The sequence below is a fragment of the Podarcis cretensis genome (assembly GCF_951804945.1).
Source record: "Podarcis cretensis genome assembly, chromosome: 3".
NCBI classification, from domain to species: Eukaryota; Metazoa; Chordata; class Lepidosauria; order Squamata; family Lacertidae; genus Podarcis; species Podarcis cretensis.
This window is the reverse complement of record NC_137172.1, coordinates 48,917,533-48,942,009: the sequence shown is the minus strand read 5'-3', so window position 1 is coordinate 48,942,009 and position 24,477 is coordinate 48,917,533. Positions and strand designations below refer to the sequence as shown.

The 24,477-nt window shown below is 43.0% G+C and overlaps 1 long non-coding RNA gene across 1 annotated transcript; it reads right to left on the bottom strand.

Moving 5' to 3' along the window:
- Positions 1-3,555: 3,555 nt before the first annotated feature.
- On the bottom strand, positions 3,556-23,075 carry LOC307213732. The gene is made up of 4 exons (XR_013837652.1): positions 22,892-23,075; positions 12,683-12,782; positions 9,727-9,798; positions 3,556-3,968 (listed from the first exon to the last, which is right to left on the bottom strand). It is a non-coding gene; the product is annotated as an uncharacterized lncRNA (long non-coding RNA).
- Between the last annotated feature and the right edge of the window lie 1,402 nt (positions 23,076-24,477).

The following is a 24,477-nucleotide window of genomic DNA, read 5'->3' as shown; positions in this document are numbered from 1 at the left end:
TATCTAGCATAGTGAGGCTTTGAAGCACCCAGAAACTGACGTACTTACTTACTTACTTACTTACTTACTTACTTGTTTGTTTATTTATTTATTTTAGCAAAATGTATTTACTGCTTAAAAATCTCTAAGCTGCTTACAAGAAGTATTAAGATTACCAACAGAAATAGTTAAAGACAAATAATTGAAAACATCTAAAAGATAATTAAAATCACAGCAGGCTGAAAAGAGATTAAAACACATCAACTTCTATGTTTCTAGAGAAGCTTGCCCAAACAAAACGTTTTTGGGTTTGTTTGTTTTTAAGGGAGGTGCTGATAAGGAGAGTGAACCTGCCTGATGTCAGGAAGTATTATGCGGCACCTGTAACATTGCCAATTCTGCAGAACGAATTGGTAAAGTGGGTATATATGTAGGATAAGGTGATCCTTCAAGCAATCTGGTCAATAATGCAGGATTGGCTATGACACTAGGCAAGGGCATGGACACACACACACACAGGGTGACCCCATTATCTCCTGTGTTGTATACATAAAGGTAAAGGTAAAGGTACCCCTGCCCATATGGGCCAGTTGTGACTGACTCTAGGGTTGCGCGCTCATCTCGCTCAAGAGGCTGGGATCTGGCGCCGTCCGAAGACACTTCCGGGTCACGTGGCCAGCGTGATGAAGCTGCATCTGGCGAGCCAGCACCAGTGCCGCACACGGAAACGCCGTTTACCTTCCCACTATAAAGCAGTACCTATTTATCTACTTGCACTTAGGGGTGCTTTCGAACTGCTAAGTGGGCAGGAGCTGGGACCGAACGACGGGAGCTCACCCCGCCGCAGGGATTCGAACCGCCGACCTTACGATCAGCAAGTCCTAGGCACTGAGGTTTTACCCACAGCGCCACCCGCGTCCCTTTTTGTATACATACTGTGTGGTAAATTAGGCTGTCAGAGGTTTACAGTGGAACAAGGATTTGAACCTACATCTCTTCATTCCAAGTGCATTCACCGGCTCATGATGACTTTGAGGAGCAGCAACAAAAATCATTTTTCCCGTGAAGGGTATTGTTTCTGTGTCAATGTTCCTGGTTAACTTTTGTGTTTCCAGTGCTTTTTTTCTAAAAAAACCAAATCTTTAGGGGTCCTCTCATTTTCCCACTCATATTGAAATACTGCCCCTCAATGAGGCCAAGCTTGTTGTTGTTGTTTAGTTGTTTAGTCGTGTCCGACTCTTTGTGACTCCATGGACCAGAGCACGTCAGGCACTCCTGTCTTCCACGGCCTCCCGCAGTTTGTTCAAACTCATGCTGGTAACATCAAGAACACTATCCAACTATCTCGTCCTCTGTTGTCCCCTTCTTCTTGTGCCCTCCATCTTTCCCAACATCAGAGTCTTTTCCAGGGAGTCTTGTCTTCTCATGAGGTGGCCAAAGTATTGGAGCCTCAGCTTCACGATCTGTCCTTCCAGTGAGCACTCAGGGCTGAGTTCCTTCTTGCAGTCCATGGGACTCTCAAGAGTCTCCTCCAGCACCATAATTCAAAAGCATCAATTCTTCGGCGATCAGCCTTCTTTATGGTCCAGCTCTCACTTCCATACATCACCATGGCTTTAACTCTAGGGACCTTTGTTGGCAAAGCTTAGATTCACAAAATGCTTAGGGGTATGTGTACCCCTGCGTACCCCCAGAAAAAAGCACTGTGTGTATCTAATTAATAAAGCAACAGTGGAAGTTTTCACTCTGGGATGGTGCCAAAAACTAGTAGTTATAAATACTGATGGATTCATGCAAAATAAACAAATAGAGAACCTACACAAGTGACACTGGCATTACACCCCACAAACATACTAAATATTACCACCACAATCCCCTTTGCCCCTTCTCTCTCTCCTCCTTTCCCCCGCACACCTTACTCTGTATGATGTCTCACATCAAATGTAAAAAAGACTTTATGATTTTTTGGCGGGTGGGTGGGAGAGAATGCACTTTTTTTTGTGAACCAAGAGGATCTTGAATGAATGAATGAATGAATGAATGAATGAATGCAGTAGGAACCTGGTCCGATTATTGCTGCATGGTGCCCAAATGACAGCAAAAGGCATTAATAAAATCTCCCATGCATATTGACCAAGCTCCTGTGGCAGATGACAGTGGTGGTGTTGATGACTCAGAGTGCAGGTGCAAACATGCTCCTTGGGCAAAAGGGATCTGCACCCTATGCAAACATGTTTTGCCTGTCTTAGCGCGTGACTAACTGTGGCTCCTCTGCTTTTGCCGTCTGTCACCAACTCAACGTTTACAGTCCATGGGAACAGCACTGATGAGTGACTGCACCGATGAGTGGCAAAAGTTGCACACTGTAGAACTTCGCATGCCTTGGATAGCTGGGTGGCTCCACTTTGTCTGTCATTGTGCAAGGCCTCTTCCTCATTGGTTTCCAGTTCACCTTGATGTTTTGTCTTCAGCTGATTCATGGCACCCTTCCAGCCTGTTTTGAGACAGTTTATAGCGTGTTGGGAGGAAGGTGGAGCAAACTCACAACAGAAGCTGCTAATGGAAATATAACAGCAGCAAAAATGGAGCAATAATGGATAACTGGAACATGGGGATAGCTTTCCACAGAGAGCAGAGAGGATGCTGTGCTCCACAAAAGGCTATTGGACCTGCCACTACTGAGAAGGCCTTCTGCCTGGTTCCCTATAACCTCACTTCTCACAGTGAGGAAACCAGCAGAAGATCCTCGGAAGAGGACCTCAGTGGCCGGGCTGAATGATGGGGCTGGAGACGCTCTTTCAAGTATACTGGGCTGAGGTCGTTTTAAACACTTAAAAATTTATCTATGCAGGGCTGACTTCAGATGTCTTCTAAAGGCTGTACAGTTGCTTACCCCTCCAATATTTCTCCAATCAAAATAGGGACATTCTAAGGAAAAGCAGATAAAATAAAAAAGCGAGATGAATTCTGTAAATCTGGGACTGTCCCTGGAAATAAGGACTTGGAGAATCTTCTAGAATGAAATGACCCATCTTGTTGGCAGCCCTGGTCACTTGGAGATGTTACCTGTCAGAGGGCTCTTGGGTTTGACTTCAGTTTGTGTGTCCTATGATGCTGGTTAAGGGGACATTTCCAGTCCTACTTGGAGCTGTTGGGGACTGAAACTGGGATCTTCTGCATGTAAAACTCTAGCACTGGACTAGCCAATCTATTTTCTATTTTTGACTTCTTGTTATTGTGTCCTTCTCCCTGGCTCCTCAAAGCCTACGTTGCTTCTCCTCTCTTTTTCCCATTCCTGCCCCCTCCCCAGCCTTTAAAGCAAGAGTGAACATTATCAGACCAGCTGCTTTGGTGAAGCACAAATCAGTCGCAAGGAGGCTCAGAATTTCTTTCTTAAACTGGGGAGGTTCACTAGTACAAAACATGAACTCCTTAAACTCCTAGTTTAAGGTATTTAGCCAATACAATTTCCTCTCTCCTTCTTTAATTTGAGGTTCTCACTTTTATATTTAAAGATCTATCAGTTTTAATTTTGTTTTTTTCCTCCCCCTTTTGTGCTGTGTCATTTTCTTCTTCTTCTTTCTTTATAAATTTCCAATAAAAAATAAGTATAGTATGAAGAAAAACAGCCAGCTTTATCTATCTAAGGTTACTCCCTCAGGCATATTTTCACCTCCAGCCATTGCTTTTCTAAACTCCTTCATTTTCAGCAAAGAATTTAAGCCTTTTCAATGGACATAAAAGTTCAGCAGGGACTTTTAATTCAGAAATCTTTTATTTGCTTACGCGTGGATACTCAATTACCATATGGATAACAATGTTGTAGTAAGAAAATCTTTTTTCCCAGTGTTCAGCATATAATCTCTCCTTTCTCTGTCAATTTTCACAGCTTGATGCACCTCAAATAATGGAAACGTGACTTAATTTTCAGTCTGTCCTTGAACAGCATTCAGTAAGTCCTTTTGATTGACTTGTACTAGCTTGAGCTCCTACTGGAACAGAGGCTGTATTCAGTAGCAATTTTTTTGGTCACATTATAAAATTAAATCTTTAGTATTCTTTTTTAAAACAAGCAAATGTGCACTTTTACCAAGAAAATCAGCTGGTACGCCACTGAGGTTTGGATAGGAGGGATTAAGCTAGGCATTCATTGTATTAAGGATTTTGGCCTTAACAAAATCATGCAAATCCCAAGCTTATGAACAGTTCAGCGTAAGTCTATAGGTTTATCAAATTTGCCAAATCCTGGGCTGAATTTCTGATGATCAAGGATCAACCCATTCCTGTCATTGGGGAACATATGGATCTACTCCATGTTGTGACTGCAAATGTATATATGTACAAAATAATCTAATTGTGGCAGAAACTGTTATGATAACTCACTGGCCAAAGGGGTAGAAAATTGTTTTTGTAGGATGTAGTAGCATTCTAAGTGACTTCTTATTCCTTCTCCTCCTTCTGATCCATGCACTGCTTTTAGGTTTAAATTGTGTAGCTTAGTGGTAGAGATGGGGGAGAAACATGATCCAGTTCAATTTAAAATAACACACACAAATGCATTATATCAGGAAACATTGCTTTGCAAAAATGTGTACATTAAGCAAAAGTGTATACTAGGAGAAATTTGTACAAAAATGTTGATAAATTTTCACAAGGAGTTTTTTTTTTTAATGCAGAAGCTGGAGATCCATTCCAGCCTTTTTGTTCTGCCTGCATCTCTCTCTGTCTGCTTCCCTTGATCCCCCATTTTTTAAAACACTGGGGGGGGGGTAATCTGGGCACATGTGATGGCACACTCCCAGCCCATGTTTATGACAGGATGACTGTCAATGCATGCAGATTGAAATCACTGGCTGCAGCAATTCAGCACAGAGTTAAAGTCTTATGCATTATATGCAGATGTGCTAAATGCAACATCAGCCCCATTACTGCTGGTACCAAATTTTGTGTTGTGTGCCAAGGTATGGATGAAATTGTGTCTGCTTCCTATTGCATTGATGATTGGGGTTGATCATGTTGTAGCCTGGGGAGGATGCAACAGCAGCAAAGGAACAGTAGTAAACCTTCTGAGTAGTAAGCAGTGTAAACCTTTTGAGTTAGGAGGAGGCTTTTTGGCATGCTTGAGAAAATGAGAGTGGACGTGGGGATCAAAGATACTAACAGCTCTTGAATTCCTCTTTAACATGATGTTCTCCTACACATCACCCCCTCCCTGCAATAATTGTTCACTGTGTGAGTCTCACATAGTAATAATGCAAGATCCTATTGCCCAAAGTAGCTGACTTTCCACCCCACTGGGTGTCTATTCAGTCAGTTACTCAATCCAAAGGAAACATCCCTGATTAAGCAACCAGACACTGTGCCATGTTACGCTATTCCTGCAGCCAGTGAACAAGTGCATTGTGTGACAGATGGGGGGAAGGGTGTGCTGTCATCCACAGAAAACTGCTATTAAGCTAAGGTGTCATTTTATACACATCACAGCAGTTTAAAGACTCACAGAATGATAAAGGTTACAACAAGGTCATTCAGTCTTGGGCCAGGCATATCATAACCTCTAAATCACCTCTCGACTGATATTCTTCCCTTTTTTTTTTTTTACGTAAACTACCAGTCACAAAACTTCCAGCCTACAGCCATTAAACAGAAGGAACTGCCTCACACAGAGTTAAAACGGTATTCTTCCAATCACCTTGGTAACACACTTATTTTTAAGGAGCAAAATTCGCATAAAGCATTTAGATATTGAGCTGTATCCTTCTATGTTTTTACATAAAACATCATTTTAATATACAGCATTGTTTCTGACTGTTTGTATATACTGAATGACTTCTACATATGGAATTGTGTTTACATATGGAATTGTTTTTAATTGTTGATGTGTGTTTTTTGTTTTACTGTGAAACACCTCTTTGAGATTATCTTATTGGAAGTGCTTCATAAATGAAATCAAATAAGTGCATATGTGTGTTCCAAAATACATATTTCATTTTCACAGTTTTTAATCATTGTTTGTCCAGAGCCTAGAGGGGCAATCAGGCTGCCTTCTCCTACCCGAGATGAAACGTTAGTCAAGGTGATGTACCCTATCACCCATGACAATTCAACATTCTATGGCTTTTTAAATGTGTTTGGGGGAGGGGGTTATTAGATTGTATTTGGTTTAGTTTTAGCATGTGTTTTGTGTTCCCATTTTGTGTTTCGATGTTGTGAACTACCCTGTGATCTTCCAGTGAAGGGTGGTGTAGAAATTTAAAAAATAAATGCTGACTTGGACTGTTGCAAATTGAAACCCAGCAGCATCTAGATACCACGCTCTTTCACAGAAGGTAAAAATGCCAGCTGCTTTTACACTAGACTACAACCACAGAGCCTAGGACTTGCTGATCACAAGGTCGGTGGTTCGAATCCCCGCGACGGGGTGAGCTTCCGTTGCTCGGTCCCTGCTCCTGCCAACCTAGCAGTTTGAAAGCACGTCAAAGTGCAAGTAGATAAATAGGTACCGCTCTAGCGGGAAGGTAAACAGCATTTCCGTGCGCTGCTCTGGTTCACCAGAAGCGGCTTAGTCATGCTGGCCACATGACCTGGAAGCTGTATGCCGGCTCCCTTGGCCAATAAAGCGAGATGAGCGCCGCAACCCCAGAGTCGGTCATGACTGGACCTAATGGTCAGGGGTCCCTTTACCTTTACCTTTTACATTACATTTTGGACTATCTGCCTTATTGCTTAATAAAATCTTGGATAGTAGAGTCAGGTTGCCCAGCATATCCATCATGATACTTGAAATTGATAGCCGACGTGAACCATGGGAACCATGGGAAGTGATGGAGGTAGGAAATATTTGTTATTTGTATCATAGCTTTGTGGTAACCTGCATGCCGTGTATACCCTGCTAAAAGGACCCCAAATATCAGAGCTAGAGGAAAAACATCTGCCTGAGACTCCAAAGACCACTGCCAGTCACAGCAGATAAGCCCTGGACTTGATGGACCAACGTTATGACACAGCGTAAGAGAGCATCATATATTCTTTAATCTCCTGTGCTATTAAAACTGCTTAAAATATCCAGAGAAGCTGCTGCCAATGACAGCCTTTTTCTTCTGTGGTTCCACTTAAGTCCTTTCACCCTCACTGTAAGGAAACAGCGTCATGAGTTACGAAAGCAACTGATCAGGGACCAAGGCAGGTTCAGTGATATCAGCAATGGGAAGTTGCACAATATTTTCCTGGAACAAGGGGCTTCCTCCTTAATAGGAATGCCTGAGCAGTGCTCTTAGTTTCATGGGAAACACAAAGTCCTTTCAGATCCTTTAAGTGTTCAGTCAGGCCTGATTTTTTATATACACCCCAATAAACATAATGATTCTAATCAGTGCGTTTTTTCTGGAGAGACGCAGGGGTACGCATACCCCTAAACTTTTTGTGAATCTATTGGGAGAAGAAACTAATTTTTTAAAAAATGTTTAGTTTCTTCTCTAGCATGGTGAATCGTCAGTTCTGTTGCTACCCCCCAATGGTGGCTTTATTTACTATCACGGTGTCCCCTAAGTCTAAGATGGAAGCGAGCGTTTAATGTGTGAAGGAGTGTGGAATGTGGATGTGTGGTATTTTACTGATGAAAGTTTAGCCTCATTGAGGGGCAGTATTTATTTTTCCCGATTTGAACTATAAAATGGTGATTTTCTTGAGTCAAAATGGAAGTACCCCTAAACATTTTTTTTAAAGCACTGATTCTAACCATTTTTAAAAAACCAGAAGAAAGCCCTACAAATTGTAGAGGAGATTGCAGCTTTGCGGGGGTCTTGAAGGTAAAGGGACCCCTGACCATTAGGTCCAGTCATGGCCGACTCTGGGGTTGCGGCATTCATCTCGTTGTATTGGCCGAGGGAGCCGGCGTACAGCTTCCGGGTCACGTGGCAAGCATAACTGGTGAACCAGAGCAGCACACAGAAACGCCGTTTACATTCCCGCCGGAGCGGTACATATTTATCTACTTGCACTTTGACGTGCTTTCAAATTGCTAGGTTGGCAGAAGCAGGGACCAAGCAACGGGAGCTCACCCCGTTGTGGGGATTCAAACCACGACCTTCTGATTGGCAAGTCCTAGGCTCTGTGGTTTAACCCACAGCGCCACCCGTGTCCCTTGGGGGGGTCTTATCTTATCTTATGAATAATAAATAGTAAGTCTAGTGGCAGTTAGCCTTAGGTGTGTTTTGCACATCTACAGCTTTAAAGTAAAACACTAATCATTTTTATCTTTCTAGGTTGGTTCAAGGCTATCTACTCATAAAATCAAGTGATTCTTTGTCCTACCTACAGTGGAAGTATAGTTGACTGAGATAAGAGATAGGGCCTTTTTAGTGGCAGCACCAATACTATAGAACCATTAAACTTAGGTGGCCCCCACACTGGTTGCCTACTGAACACTTTAAACTTAATTCCACCATGCTTTTGCCTTGCTAGAATGATAATAACTTATCTGAAGGCTACATTTCATTTGCTACACCTGCCTCTGCTATGTTCAATTCAATATTGCTGTTTTATTTTGATATTGCAGCTTTAAGTATTGTAAGATGCCTTGAATAATACACATGAATTAAAAGTAAAAATTTCTATAGAATTTAATCATTTTTAATAAATAGGACCCCTGGTTTTGACCACGATGAGCCAATGAAGGAGATCTCTGCCCCCCCCCAATCCGATCCCCAAATGCAGTGAAAAGTATTATAGGGGAGCAAGGTGCATATTATGCCCCAGAGTCATGATTCTGAACAATATGGAGACATTGATGGCTTCACTGGTAGGACCAGCAGCAACAGACTCTCCCGATCCCTCCAGACACAGCTGCGCTGGATCCCACAACAACAGTCGGGTAATAGAAATGCTGTGATGAATTGATGGGTTCATTAGTGTACAATTTAAGAATCAATGGACAAGGCTTCATAATAGAGCGGAGCTCGCAGGAGCCAAGTTCCAGCACTTTAATTGCAGCAGGAGCTCAATGTCGACATTTATTTTCTTAAATGCTTCCCCCGAACAAAGAAAACAATCAAACAGATTGAGAGGCTGAGGGATAATTTGGTGCTTGTGCATGTGTGTATGTTTGTTACTGGGGAAGGGAAGGGAGTAACTTAACTGGAAAATCACTTAGAACAGCTTGGCAGTGTTTACGACAGTATTAGGCACAGTTCAGAAGAAGCATTTTCACATTATTCGGCTGGGCTGTCCTAATGAACATGCAGAGCTCAAATAGGCTCTGGTCCTAACAAGAAGGTGCCCAAAATGAACAATTAGAGGGTGTGCAACTGTAGAACTGTGGGTGGATCACACACATTTTCATCTAGATAATCTGCAGCCTCGCTTGTCAGGTTAAGACGCAGCCAAAGGTGGACTGGGTCACTGTAGCCCATATCTGTGCTCTATTTAGTTTTCAATTCAACTTTGTTTTAAACCAGTATGCTACTTTTGCCTGCCTCCCCAGGCACTTCTATAGATGCTTTAAGGGCCTCGGAGTGGTAACGTTCCCTGTTAAATGGGCAGCAGAACACCTCTTGGTATACATAGGAAGTTCCTGGGGAACAGTTGGGGTTCATCCAGTGGCAGGTAGCTGGAGTCCAGGATCTGTGCATGCAGATGTAGATGGCAACCAGACTCTGGGCATGTTGACTTCTGGATACCTGGCTGATTGATTTGTAACTAGGGATGGGAGAGGCAGTCAATCCAGTTTGCATTTAAAGGTGAATTTACTTAATATGCGATCTGAAACACAGCCATCCTTTGAAATCTGAATTTTGCAATGGAGTTTTCTAGCCAAGGAATCTGTAAAAAAATAAATGCATCCACTAGGGTAAAGTGTGCCTGTGAATGCATAGATTAGTCAAAATAACATTTAAAAAATGCATTATGTCAGGTGAAATTGCTTTTCAAAAATGAGTACGCTAGGAAAAAATGTATACAAAAATGTGTATATAAGGAGAAATTTGCACTGAACTTCAATAAATAAATAAATCACAAACCAGTGTGAAAATATGGAGAACCAAATTTAAGACTGGGAAAATGAGGAATTGAAAGAAATTGGAATTGACACATTTGCCCAGCTGTCCTTGTAAACAACATGGCTGCAGTCTAAGATTTGTGTGTACAGGTATGCACAGCAATCCGGTCTTGGGCATCAAGTTGACCTTCAGACCCCCCTAACCCACTGGATGATTGAATTGTAGCTTATGTATTTAGCCCATCTCTGCCTGAAGCAGGAACCACACATCCCCCCTCCCAACATGACGTGGATCATCCTCCATGAACTCAGAAAGAAAAACTCCATCCTGTATAATGAACTAAAATAACCACAGCTACCACAACAATCTATCTCCAAATACAGTGAATTAGCAAGGGCTCTAAAAATGTAGACATGTGAGAGGCTGGTACACCATGCTCTTCTTGAGCTGCCACTTTCTATGGAAGGCAAGCTGCAAAAGATTGATGTTATGACTGAAATACAGATAATAGAAGCCCTTTGCAATTAGTAGCTCAATGACAGCTAAGGGTAATCTGTAGCGGAAGAGTGCTGGGGTTGGGGGAAGCAGGGCACGCGGAGGAGAAAAAAAGTTGTAGTCAGCTGTACTTTCTGTAACATCCATCCCATTTTATCTGTTCCCCGGTAATGATGGCCAGAGGCAAGGTCTAATGATACACTTTTTACCAGTAAGGTGTGTGTGTGCGCGCATTGAAGACAGACATTATAAGAGATAAAAATAGGGCCAGTATTAGAAATGTTTTGTCTTCTATAAATCTGCTGGAGAATAATAGCTTTTCTTCTGAGGAAGGTGATGCAGGCAAATTAAATATGCATACCACATAAGCAGATATGGCTGGCCATGAAAGATAACTTCCTCCTCTTCTTCCAAAAGGAATAAAACCCTGAACTTCAACTATTCATGTCAAACTCAGTGGTACCTAAGGGACTGGGAGAGAACCCGCAAGGTGTGTGTGTGTGTGTGTGTGTGTACACATGGTTATGGGCTAGGCAAATTCACAGGTAGGCATGGCACTAAATGAAAAGGGTGTTATATTCTAGATGCCAGCAGAATTATTTGAAAATACAAAATGAAAGCAAAAAAAAAATAGTTTTCAGCCCTACATGGTAAGCTCTTTCTTTTTCTTCTTTCTGGAAAAACAAATTATATGGCACCAGCGGGATAGCTTTAATGCGCTCCAAGAGGATATTAAGAAAAGGGGGAGAAACACCCCCAAGAGGCAAAAGAAAATGTTCTCTATAGGAAATTAAGCCAGACCTTGACAAACAACAACAATAACCTACAATGCAGGTAAAACTTCAGACACGAATCAATGAATAGAGAATGAACATTAGCAGAGCCTGAAGCAAAGGCAGCCAGGAACACAAAAGAGGAGAGAGGGGCTTTGGAGCACCCACTGAAACAAATTCCAAACAATATGCATACTAATGAACTCGCAATGCCACTTAGTTTTGCATCCATTATTCATTGTTTGGCTTTACAGAAAATGCAACTTCACAATGAAGTGATTACAGGGAGCATCAATGGCAGCAGGATGATAACAGGGAAGGAGCTGGCCGCTGCACCTGTTCCTTCAACCTTTGGTCCCGGTGCATGGAAATTAACATCGAATTGGCAACTGGAAGGTAGGTTTGGATAAGGACATCGCTCCCAAAGAAGTGCAGGGCAGTGGTATACTGCCAGATCCATTATTTCTGTCATTCATTCTCATAAAGAGTTGCAAGAAGTCTTCAAAGAGAACATTTTGGAAGGCCCTCCACACAACAAGGGTTTGGTGGCCAAAGAGAAGAGGGGCATGTCTTCTCTTGCACCTCCCTTGGGTCCTAGGAAAGGAGAGTGCTTTGCACAAAGAGATTCCAATTCAAGATGTCCTTTTATTGAAGGACAATGTAACTGAGTTTGTCAATGTAACTGAGCTTTATTAAATATGTTAATACTTTTAATAGCCTAGGCCTGACATACATAGATGATAGGTGATAGATAGATAAATAGATAGATAGATATAGATGATGTTGCTGTTTAGTCGTTTAGTCGTGTCCGACTCTTCGTGACCCCATGGACCAGAGCACGCCAGGCACTTCTGTCTTCCACTGCCTCCCGCAGTTTGGTCAAACTCATGCTGGTAGCTTAGAGAACACTATCCAACCATCTCGTCCTCTGTCGTCCCCTTCTCCTTGTGCCCTCCATCTTCCCCAACATCAGGGTCTTTTCCAGGGAGTCTTGTCTTCTCATGAGGTGGCCAAAGTATTGGAGCCTCAGCTTCACGATCTGTCTTTCCAGTGAACACTCAGGGCTGATTTCCTTAAGAATGGATAGGTTTGATCTTCTTGCAGTCCATGGGACTCTCAAGAGTCTCCTCCAACACCATATTTCAAAAGCATCAATTCTTCGGCGATCAGCCTTCTTTATAGTCCAGCTCTCACTTCCATACATCACTACTGGGAAAACCATAGTTTTTTACTATTCGGACCTTTGTTGTCAAGATGATTTTTACTTTTTAAGATGCTGATGATACACAAACACTATTTTAAATTTCATATAGATGTTACACAAACACTATTTTAAATTTCTTTTGGTTGCTGGGTTTCTTAGTGCTTTAATGGGAAGCTATTAAAACTGTTCTTTGTTGAGAAGAGGAAGTGTATTTGAAGCAATGTTGGGTTCTGTACCTCCATTTGCTGCTTCATCCTGTTAGTCCAGGCCATGCTGCATTATAATTTTGTTATCTTCCAACCGCACCTTAAGCTGGAGCTAAATGTATGAAATTTCCTGAAATAGAAATAAGACAGGGGGTGGGGGAAATAAGGGATTATATTTAAAATTACATCTTTGCACACAGGTCTGTGTGTCATAAGTACCCAGTGAGGCTTACACTCCATTTCACATTCATTCCATTGGCTTCCTTACTTTAAGACTACACCCCTCCATCAGATCTCTGCAGCTGATCTTAGATAAGCAGTAGAAATGACAGTTTAGCTTGGCAGCTTGGCTGGCCTGCTGAATGTGTCAAGCCTCCAAATACAATCTGACTTTTGCCTGTTATAACACCCTTGGCCATGGTAGCAAGCTGGTTGGTTCACTAAAAAAAAGGTGTTTTTCCTTTGACATTTCACACTCCATGCATTCAGACGTTGTTGTCTTGTCCTGACTTTTGCCTTGACTTGGGGCTTGCTTCTAACTTACAATTAGAAGCAAGCCCCAGGGAAGGGAGAAAACATTCAATCAGTTCATTTTTTCTATATGCAAACTGAAATGTCATGATCCTTAGAAATGTCCACTTCTCTGAATTTTGCATTTAAATTCAAGAAAAAAAGTATGCAAAAAATGTGTAGGCAGGATACAGTGGTACCTCGGGTTAAGTACTTAATTCATTCCGGAGGTCCGTTCTTAACCTGAAACTGTTCTTAACCTGAGGCACCACTTTAGCTAATGGGGCCTGCTCCTGCTGCTGCGCTGCTGGAGCACTATTTTTGTTCTCATCCTGAAGCAAAGTTCTTAACCCAAGGTACTATTTCTGGGTTAGCAGAGTCTGTAACCTGAAGCATATATAACCTGAAGTGTATGTAACCCGAGGTACCACTGTACAACGAATGAGCCCACAATCAGTAAACTAGTTCGGTAAAATTGCTAGTAGTTCTTAGGAGACCCCTATTCAGGATGGTTCCTCTTCCCAGGCAACTCTAGGAAATGTAACTCCCTGAGGGAAAACAAGGGTCTTCTAGCCACTCTCAGCACCCTTTACAAACTACACTTCCCAGGATTCTTTGGGGGAAGCTATGACTGTGATAGGAAGTTGCTTTAAATGTATAGTGCAGATCAGGCCCTCTTCCGTGTGATGGCCTTTCAGGTATTTGAAGAGCATTTTCATGTCTCCCCACCCCAAGCCTTCCCATCTCCAGGCTAAATGTACCAAATCCCCTCACCCTCATTTTCAAAATATGTTATTCTATTTAAAAATACATGTATTAAAAATAGATATAGTAAAAAAAAAAGCAGTTAAAAAAACTTACGTCAAGAGACTTTACCTAAAAGTGAAATCAGTGATCGAGCCCCAAAGGGGGGGGGGGCTGTGAGGCAGGAGGGCTAAACACACTGAACAAGAGAATAGAGGATTCTGGCTTTCTACTGCAACAAAACTATTTAAGAAGAATGGAATATGAATGGGGTGATCTTAATCTTCTTCTTTTTTTTGCCTCTGCTGAAATTCAGTAGGCTGTGATGGGAAACACAGGCCAAGAGGAGGAGGAGGAGGAGGAGGAGAAAGAAAGTAGGTTTCCTGCCGGAAACTATTTTCTTTAGATTTACCTTTATTATAAAGAAACTCTCAGATCAAATCAGGAAGAGTAAATAAGCTTCCTGGAATAGTACCCAGGGGTTTTGTTTTTGATAGAGAAACAAAATTGGGAGTTAGGTTGGGGAATCCATCAGTGTCCAGACCTTAAAGGCACAATAGTCTGCTTTATCTGTGCAGCAATTTTGCTGATTTCATCTCTAGGGCCGTTTAGTCTGCAGCTAATTAGATGTGCCCTTACTAATAGGCATAAAAGTCACAGGCACAAAGGAAGCTGACTTCTACTAAGACACAGGAGCAGCTTGCTCAGTGGGGCAGAGATAGAGCAAAAGTCTCCTGGCACGACCACCGCTGCTGCTGCTACTTGCCAGGAAGGGAGGGATGAGACAGCAATGGAGTCAGGGTCATGCAAATGCACCTTTGGGAGTGTCAGATGGGCTCCACTCATGCACTCATGCTGCCTCTGCTGTCCCCTTGTGACGGTGACACTGCTGTCTGGAAGCTATTCTAGAAATTTAGTAAATAAATAGCAAATATTGATGTGGCTCCCCACTCCTGCATAGAAAGACCATTGGTCCAGAGGCGGATTTAGGGCAGTGTAACCTGTTCTGCCACACTGGGCACTGAGCCTAATGGGTGCCACAGGGCATGGCAACTATGATATAGCAACCTGAGAAGAGTGGAAGGTGAGAGATAAGGAGGGTCACTGTCAGGGACTGGGCATCGGAGGAGGAATGGTGGAGATCGCCCCCCCTTCTCCTGCACTTCCCAGAGAAGAGGGAGACAGTATAGATTTAGATCAGTGGTTTGCAGAAGGTCATAGTTCAGAGGCTGCAGGGAGGGGGGGAAAGCTGGGAAATATTGGGAGAGGAGCAGGAGGAAGAAGCAGCACCAGGGGAGAGACAGCTGACAGACTTAGTGTCTTTGGAAAGCATTCCAGACCCCCCTTCCCAGGACCCGGCAGGCATTGAGAGTAGGAGAACAGAAAGCTCAGAGGCAGAAAGCACAGATCAGCCGATGCAGGGATGATGTATAACAGGAGAGACGGAGGGGTGGGGACTTTACTCGGAGCAACACCATTATCCAAGAGGTGACATCCTACGTCTCTCTCTGAATATTGAATAAAATACCTTAGTAAGAGCTTCTTGTTTTTTTTCCATTTCTGGCAGCCTGCTGTGAGGGAGGGGGATCCGGTTCCCTGAAGCCTGACAGTCTCCCAATTTTGTCTTTGCACAGGGTGCCACTGCAATTTGAAAGACCAAAGTCCCACCCTGATTAGCCCACCTAAGCTCAGAAGGTCAGGTGGGATCTCTCCCAGCTGATGAATTTTCATAAAGATTGATTATTATTTTTAAGAATCACAGACTGATGGGAAATGTGAATGAACTTAAATGGGGGAAAATGAGAAACTGAGAGGTTCATCCATCACCATGTGAGAGGTTGTGAAATGAAACCCCTTGAATTGCTGGGTGAATCACTGGATTCTCTAGAGGAGCAGCACAATGAAATGGTTGTGGTTCATTCTACCTAGAATCTTAATCTCAACAAAAGAAGTCACTGGATACTTCTTTTTGCATTTGTGTATATTGTTGTCCAGAAGGAGCGAATGAATGTGATGCATATGGAGGCTGGAGACTGTTCTTGGAGGAGAAACCCCCTAATCCGCAGCGGGAGAACATGGCCAAGGCACTGGTGTTTCATTTTGGTTATAAAGAGTGTGCTGAGGGCCTTTTTAATGTTGGTTATCCCCAGTGCTTTTTTTTTCTTAAAAAAAAATTTTTTTTAGGCGTACTCTTATTTTCCTGCTCATATTGAAATACTGCCCCTCAATGAGGCCAAGCTTAGATTCGCAAAATGCTTAGGGGTATGCGTACCCCTGCATCCCCTCAGAAAAAAAGAACTGGTTATCCCCTAGCAAAGACAAATGGCACAGCCTTCTCTGCTAATATCCTTTCTCGGGATGACTTTTGCAAGCATTTCGTAAAGTTGTACAGTATTTTGAATTCCTGGTAGCGATTCCTAGCACGAGGGGAGCCACGCTGGTAACAGCATTTCCACTCAGCCTCGTTTATCACTGTCACTGGCTATTTTTAGTCAGGCTTCTTGGGAAAACGGTGAGAGCAATTTGTGAAACAGCACAATGATGCTGACAGCAGTTTATCTTAGCAAGATTATTACTCTGTGTACATGACTGACTAATGGTAGCTGAATGTTTTTAAACAACCACAGTTTCAGTACATTTCTTGCCTTACCCCCCCAAAGCCCCCCCCCCACTTTCCAAGGGCTTCAGACATAAGGGATTTATTTGAGTTGACAAGAGATGGAAAGGTAAAATGGAGAACAGCCTGAAGAAACAATAAAGCTGAAAGTTTCCAGGCAAACTCAAGTCTGCTCTGTTTCTTTTTTAGCTGCCCCCGGTATGCTCCCATATGGTGCGCAGATGGGCATGGAAGGGGCCTCGGTGGTACAGGAGTGTGGGCTTTAGGGATCAGAGACACAAGGCCTTGATCCCCGAGGAAAGGCGCTTTTGGGGGCTGACTGCTTGGACCAAAAGGGCTGCTGCCATGATGTTTTATTGTAATTATTTGTATAACTTTACTTTTATATACGTATAGAGGATTACTTCTAACAACATTTAATTGCTTTATAATTATTGTTTTCAGTGCTTCTCATTTTCCTATGTACGCCTGCTTGAGTCCCGTCAGGGAAAAAGGCAGGGTGGTAAATAAATATATAATAATAAGTTAAACAAACAAACAAACAAGCATACTCAGAGCCTTGCCACAGTAACTCATGCACTGGTTACTTCAAGACGGAATTAGTGCAGTGTCCTCTGTGTGGGGCTTCTGCCGTGCTTGATCCAAAGGCTGCAGTTAGCACAGAATGTTGCGACATTATTGCCAGCAGGACTGAGACACTGTCAGCATGTAACACCTCTGCTCAGAGATCTGCGCTGGTTGCTGATTTGCTACCAGGCCAAGTTCAAGGTGTTACTTACTATTAGTATATAAAGCCCTTAACAACTTGGGGACCTGTGAGATCGCCTTAACCCACTTGGCCGCTTTAATCCATAGAACTGGCACTCTTAGAAGTGCCACAAAAAAACTTGTTCTGCATTTGAAAGAAATGGATCTTTTAATGCGGCAGCACCCAAACTTCGGAACTCCCTGCCTATTGACATCAGGCAGGTGCTCTAAAAAGCATTTTCATTTAAGTCAGCCTATTCAGATAGGTGAAATGTTGACATGCATTTTCATCTGTTTTTAGCTTCTCATTAATTGTCATTCTTTTTTGGTATGTTTTAAATAGCTGTTCTGAACTGTTTTTACTCATGATGTTATTAATTCTTTTTGTAAACCACTTTTATTTTTCCTTTCTTTCAGTCAAGTAGTGTACAAATTTGATGAAATAAAGACCGCAGGTGGCACACGCATTCTCAGGGAGCCATGGTAGCAGCAAGCAGAGCTTTATTCCACAAAATGAGGACATTGCTTGGAGGCTGCCCTCAGAAAAAAATTACTCCTGCATTTCCCAGAAGGAAAGTCCGGAAGCATTCGCGTTGCCGCAGAATCCTGCACACTGATTCCAGGGTTCAAAGCCATGTGCAAATGCATAATGAGACCATTTGTAGTCATCCTCAAGTGGTTATTGTCATTCCATCCTGAAACGCCATCTAGTTCAATAGCTCTCAGGATACCCATTACAGCCTATTGTTGTCGACGGGCAGCAGTGCCACTCGGCTGTAGAAATAAACACTCCAAAGAAAGAGGGAGTCGGAACAGGGCCTGCTATTAAACGGCAGCGCTGATTTCTCGAGGGAAGCTGTTTGAAGCTGTGTTGCCTGAGGAGGTTCAAACAGGGCTGGCTGGAACACAGGGGGATTCTAAGGGAGAAGCCTGATGGGGCTGTGCCCTGCGGGTATCACTGCTTTTCAACTGCTGTTGTACAAAACAGCAACAATTGATGGAAGAGCAGAGCCTGCCTGGTAACCGCGGAAGGAAGTCAGGCAGGGGAAGGACCTACGGCAATATAATACCTATATGGGCAGATTTTCTACAGATGGCAGTAAGCCCCCAAGCCTTTAAAACACAGCAACTTGGCTCGAAGCTCAGGCATCTCTGTCGATCGGTATTATCACTGATCCATTGATACGGGGAGCAGCACAGCCTCCACGCCGGCCAGGCAGCTCCGGCAGCTCCAGTGGAGTTGATCAGGTTTCGCCACAAGTGATTTGCAGGCTGCATCAACTCCAGGTTTGATGTGCCGTCCTGAAGAAAACAACAACAAATGTACTGGATGAAAGTGTGGTTTGGAGCAGTGGGAATTCAAGTGAATGCACAGAAAGCACCACAAAGAGTAAATGTGAGGATCTGTCTGGTGGTCAGGAAGAAGATAATAATTTCTTTGTGAAATATATTGTTACAAAAGTTGGGTGCCTCCCCCTCTCTCTGCTGAGCTGTTGCAAGAGTCCATGAGGTTCCAGGCACATACCTAGGATCTGTGGTCCTTTGGAGAATTGAGACATGGCAGAGACTGTTGTAGCTTTAAGAAATATGGTTTATTCACCTATTTACACCTTCACTCTGTGTGGAGCAAGTCCAGATCTTACAGCATGGTCATTTCAAGATGGGCTTGTCCCCTATAGCAGTGCAGCCATGGAGTTCAAAGCATCTTTCCCAGCCAGTCTGCTCAAGATGGATCACAGTCTTCCTTCTTCCCATTCCTCCCAGAAACCCTTGCTTGAGATTTTCCTTTCCTATCACTTCAAACACACCCACCCCACCCAACACCTTGGCAACATCTTTCTCCTCAGGCCGCAGGATTCCTTAGATGGCCCATCAACTCCTTTTTGTCACTTTAACAGATTTGCTCTTCACTAGGCCAGCCAGTGCATGAGCCACCACTGAAAAGGCCCTGTCATGGGTCAGCGCCAACTAGGATCAACACCAATCCTATTGTTTTAGAAAGTGCAAATTTAATACAATTGCCTTTAAAGGCAAACTGAATCGAATTTCTCCCCAACTCCTACTCAGGACTAAGCACCACTGCATCCCATGAGGCTCAGTTCATTAAGATTATTCCCAGGTAAATGGGCAGAGGATTGCCATCTAAGTGTCTTTGCTCTTTTTAAATGCTCCACTAGTTCGAGCTTTACAGATCTAAGCTTCTGTGTTTAAAGGAGCTATATTGTTGTCATAGCTCCTGCAGTTTAGGCTATAGGGTGGTGAGCGGGAGACACTTATACACACAATTCATTCTCATTGACACTTTGGTTTGATTTCTATGTAAACTTCCTAATTATCACAATGCCTCCACAACATAGCTCTTGAACAGATGTGTTAGAGACAAATGTAATTAGCATCCACAAGCACTACTATATTTGGGTTCTGCAGGATTCTCTGTTTTGTCAGCTTCAGTGTATTTGTGTTCATTCCCACACTTCCTTTATTTTCTATTCTAAGTTGCCCCCCCCCCACATCCAGTAGGAAATCACCATCCCACTATCTGAAAATTTTTATTTATTGCATGTATACCTTTCCTTCAAGGAGCTCAAGGTGGTGTACACAGTGTACACAAGAAGAGACTTCAGCAGCGAGCTCTGCCTGGACCAGGATAACTGCCTAAGGATGCCAAGTTCTGACGCCATCTCTGCCCAGATGAGCGCTAGAAGAGAGTCTGAACCACTACCTCCAAACAAAACTAATGCACAAACATTCAGCTTATTATTCCATGGCACATTTCCCAGGTGACAAGCATTTATTCATAGCCTGTCATTTATGGTGGTGCATTTTTAATAAAGCTATATTTGCAGCACTGGCCTCCTGGTGCTATAGCCTGTAGCTAGTAATGAATGGCAGCCTGCCGAAAGCAGCAAACAGCCATCCTGCAACATCCAGAGGATGTACCCAGGCTTCTCTTACAACCTCTTCTACTTTTCCTTTCCCGCTTAGAAACCTGTCAAGGACTGGAGGATATGTCAGCTTGCCCTTGAATCTACTGCACCTCGATCAATCCATTGAATATCAGAGCTGGTCTGCCTCTGACATCACAGCCATTTCTCCAAATCCCATCTGTAGACAAGCTAATAGTTCTGTCCTTTGCAGATGTCTGTGCGGGGAAGTCAGGTTGGGAAGTGAACTGCATTTCAGAAACTTATTAGCAAAGGCAGAACTCTCTGACTGTGACCTTTGTCGTCTGTAGGGAGGAAGAGAAATAAAGTGGCAAGCAAAGTGGGTGGAGGGAAGGGGGGGGAGAAGTTCTTTTGAAGCAGCTTCCCTGCTGCTCATAACAATACCAAATGTGTGACATATGAAGAGAATGCGACTTACTGTAATGCAGGCATCTGAACCTCCGGCTGTTAAGCGCACCTGCCATTGCCCTCGTCTTCCTTTTCATCTACTCACTGCCTGATGCTCCCGTCACACTCCCCTGTCCTTCTGCCAGCTGCTCACTTACTCCCTCTGACCCTTTATTTGCTTTCACTTTCCCCCCCTAAAAAAGATGACACCTTAAAAATTATTTCCTAATGAGAGGAAGCAGCTATTCTCTCCCGGCACACATCTGCAGCTTTTGCCAACCCGGTGCCCTCCAGATGTTTAAGACTCCCTCATTCCCAACAAGCGAAACACCTGGAGTTTTGTAAACATCAGGCTGACAAATGCTGCCAACAGGAGACTTTCAATCCCAGTTCCAGCTTCTAGCATTGCTGTAGGTTTGCAACGGTTTCTGTGCTGCATCAGTATCAATCCCACACAGGATTCAGTGTGATGGACTTGGATGTAGGGAAACTGGGCTTAAATGACACTTCCTTGCTGGATTGTTTTGGCCAAGTTGCTTCATTCCCATTTTTATGTTGGGCAAATTAGAGTAAGAGGGCTTCATTCCAGTGACATCAACACTTCTGACATTAAAGCAGAAGTGAGGAGTTAGATGCATGAAAGATGTTGTTGTTGTTTAGTCGTTTAGTTGTGTCTGACTCTTTGTGACCCCATGGACCAGAGCACACCAAGCACTTCTGTCTTCCACTGCCTCCCGCAGTTTGCTCAAACTCATGCTGGTAGCTTCGAGAACACTGTCCAACCATCTCGTCCTCTGTCGTCCCCTTCTCCTTGTGCCCTCCATCTTTCCCAACATCAGGGTCTCTTCCATGGAGTCTTCTCTTCTCATGAGGTGGCCAAAGTATTGGAGCCTCAGCTTCAGAATCTGTCCTTCCAGTGAGCGCTCAGGGCTGATTTCCTTAAGAATGGATAGGTTTGATCTTCTTGCAGTCCATGGGACTCTCAAGAGTCTCCTCCAGCACCATAATTCAAAAACATCAATTCTTTGGAGATCAGCCTTCTTTATGGTCCAGCTCTCACTTCCATACATCACTACTGGGAAAACCATAGCTTTAACTATATGGACCTTTATTAGCAAGGTGATATCTCTGCTTTTTAAGATACTGTCTAGGTTTGTCATTGCTTTTCTCCCAAGAAGCAGGCGTCTTTTAATTTTGTGACTGCTGTCACCATCTGCAGTGATCATGGAGCCCAAGAAAGTAAAATCTCTCACTGTCTCCATTTCTTCCCCTTCTATTTGCCAGGAGGTGATGGGACCAGTGGCCATGATCGTAGTTTTTTTGATGTTGAGCTCCAGACGATATTTTGCGCTCTCCTCTTTCACCCTCATTAAAAGGTTCTTTAATTTCTACTGGTTGTGAATGTCTCAATGGGCTGTTAGGATCAGAATAGATTTCACTTTAACCATGTATTTGAAACTATGATTTCTAAGTTTTTCTTATTCCCCCCACCCCAATGGCTATTGCCTACATGGCTCCTCATTTTGAACGGGATCATGACGTAGAGGGAAGAGGAGGACTTATGCTTCTACCCAATCATCTCATCCACCTGTTTGTCTCCAAAGTTGCAAATGGCGGGGGGGGGGGGGGGGTTTCCAGTAGGAAAATATCACAACATAAAGGGTTAACTCTCCCCATGCTGCAGCCTCAGTCCAAATCAGCACCCCTTCCCTATTACTGCTGCTCACTTAAAAATGAGAAAACAGTGTTAATCTCAGGTTTCAAAGATGCAGCTAAAGTCTGACCTTTCATTTCTTAAATAAAAATGATACAGATTTGTTGTAAAGGGGTTTGAATGAAATGAGGCGCTCTGTAGAATTTGGCAGCTGTGGGGTGAGGAGCGGAGGCAGGAGCAGTGTTTTCTGAAGCTGCACATTACAGTTTAAATGTGGCAATTCTGGGCAACTCAGTTTTCAGCTTACCACAGCAAATTGCCAATAGCGAGATTTTCTTCCACGCTGCGCTGTTGTAACATAATTAGGAATGAAACTAACAGGATTTTGAATTCCCTTGTTAAACCCTGAGATGGGGCATCCAGGAAGAGTTTTCAAGCGCTTTCCTCCAGAGATCTGCTGAGGCTGCAGGGGGAACCTCTGCTTGAGATTTTCTTCATCAAATTCCTTTCCACAGAACGCAGTCTTTTCCCATTCCTGGACAGTGTTTTCTTCCAGACTTATGCTAAAGTTATTAAACAACTAAAAAGACAAATACTGGCCCCCTCCTGCCCCCCCACTCAACAATTAAGCACACCTGCTCATCTTTCTAGCAGAACAATTTCTCAGACTTCTTCCAGACCGGGCATTGACTATGAATGAGCAAGGCTTTGTTCATCCAGTTTTTGATGGGTTAGCTTCATGATGTTGTGATTCTTCTCCCTTTTCCTTGTCTCCTCTCTCCCCACAACACATCTTGGAAGATCTGACTTTTTAAAAAAACAAAACAAAACAGTGGAACAGCTATTGATTTTCCGCAGGTGAAGATGGCATAGGAAAGTTTTTAAGGTTTGATGTTTTATTGTATTTTTAATATTTTGTTGGAAGCCACCCAGAGTGATGGAAAACCCAGCCAGAGGGGCGGGGTATCAAATTATTATTATTATTATTATTATTATTATTATTATTATTAAAGTTGTTCAGCAGCTTTGGTAGTTGGTTACAGCCCGCATACCTTGATCTAGAAATTTTTGTCTCTGTGGTCTGACTCACAGAATCGCAGAATTGTAGAGCTGGAAGGGATCCCAAGGGTCATCTAGTCTAGCCCCCTGCAATGCAGGAAACACAGCTAAAGACTTCCTGACAGATGGTCATCCAACATATGCTTAGAAACTTCCAATGAAGGAGAATCACCAGCTTCGAAGGTTGTCTGTGTTGTGGAGGGTGGGGGTGATTTTTAAAAATATTTTTAAAAAAACATTCAGATTAAAATTTTACAATCAAATATTAAACAAACAAAATAAAAACAAGATTCCAAGGAATCTCTTGGACTTCCCTCCTTCCCTTTGTGGGTCCTATTGTTAACCATTTCCTCCAGCATCTTTTATGATAATCCAAATCTTTTACATCTCCATTGTGTCCAAAATTCACCATTAAGCTACAAGTGATATTCCAATCCTATTAATGATTTGAACTGTTTACAATGGTTTTTAAGATAGGTTATAAATTTTCACCATTCTTTATTAAAATTTTGGTCTTCCTGATTTCTGATTCTTCCGGTCATTTTAGCCATTTTGGCATAATCCAGCAACTTGATCTGCCATTCTTAAATAATAATAATAATAATCCTGTCAGGCTGGGAATATCCCCTCACTCACTCAAGTTTAGAACATCCTACCAGTCTTCAGCAGAGTTGCTTTTCTTTCAGCAAAGTAAGTAGCTCACGTATATGTCAAGCAAAGCTTTAATAATAAAGAAAATTGTAACATGATAACCTACCGTCTGAGAGAAACTAAAACAACGTCATGAGGTGAGAATGACAGTTGGCCTCTCTAACTGAACTAAACTGAACACCCGAAGGGAGGGGCCGATTCCAGCGCACAATACTGAAGCCCCACCCACCAGATAACAGGCATTCTACTAATCAAATTAGGCCCCAGTGTTTTTCTTACATTTTGTTCCACTGTCAAACAGCTCTTACTGTCAGAAAGTTATTCCCAATGTTTCCCTACCCCTCTCTGGGTATCATTTTAACCCTTCCATTTTCAAAAAGCATTGTCTTTTATATCTGTAATCTAGATCTGAAGCACCTCAAGAGAAACGGGAGGATTTAACTCTTCCCCCTTCCCATGCTATGGCGGCTCTGTCTCCACCCTTTCTCCTGGTTCCCTGAGGTGCCTGACA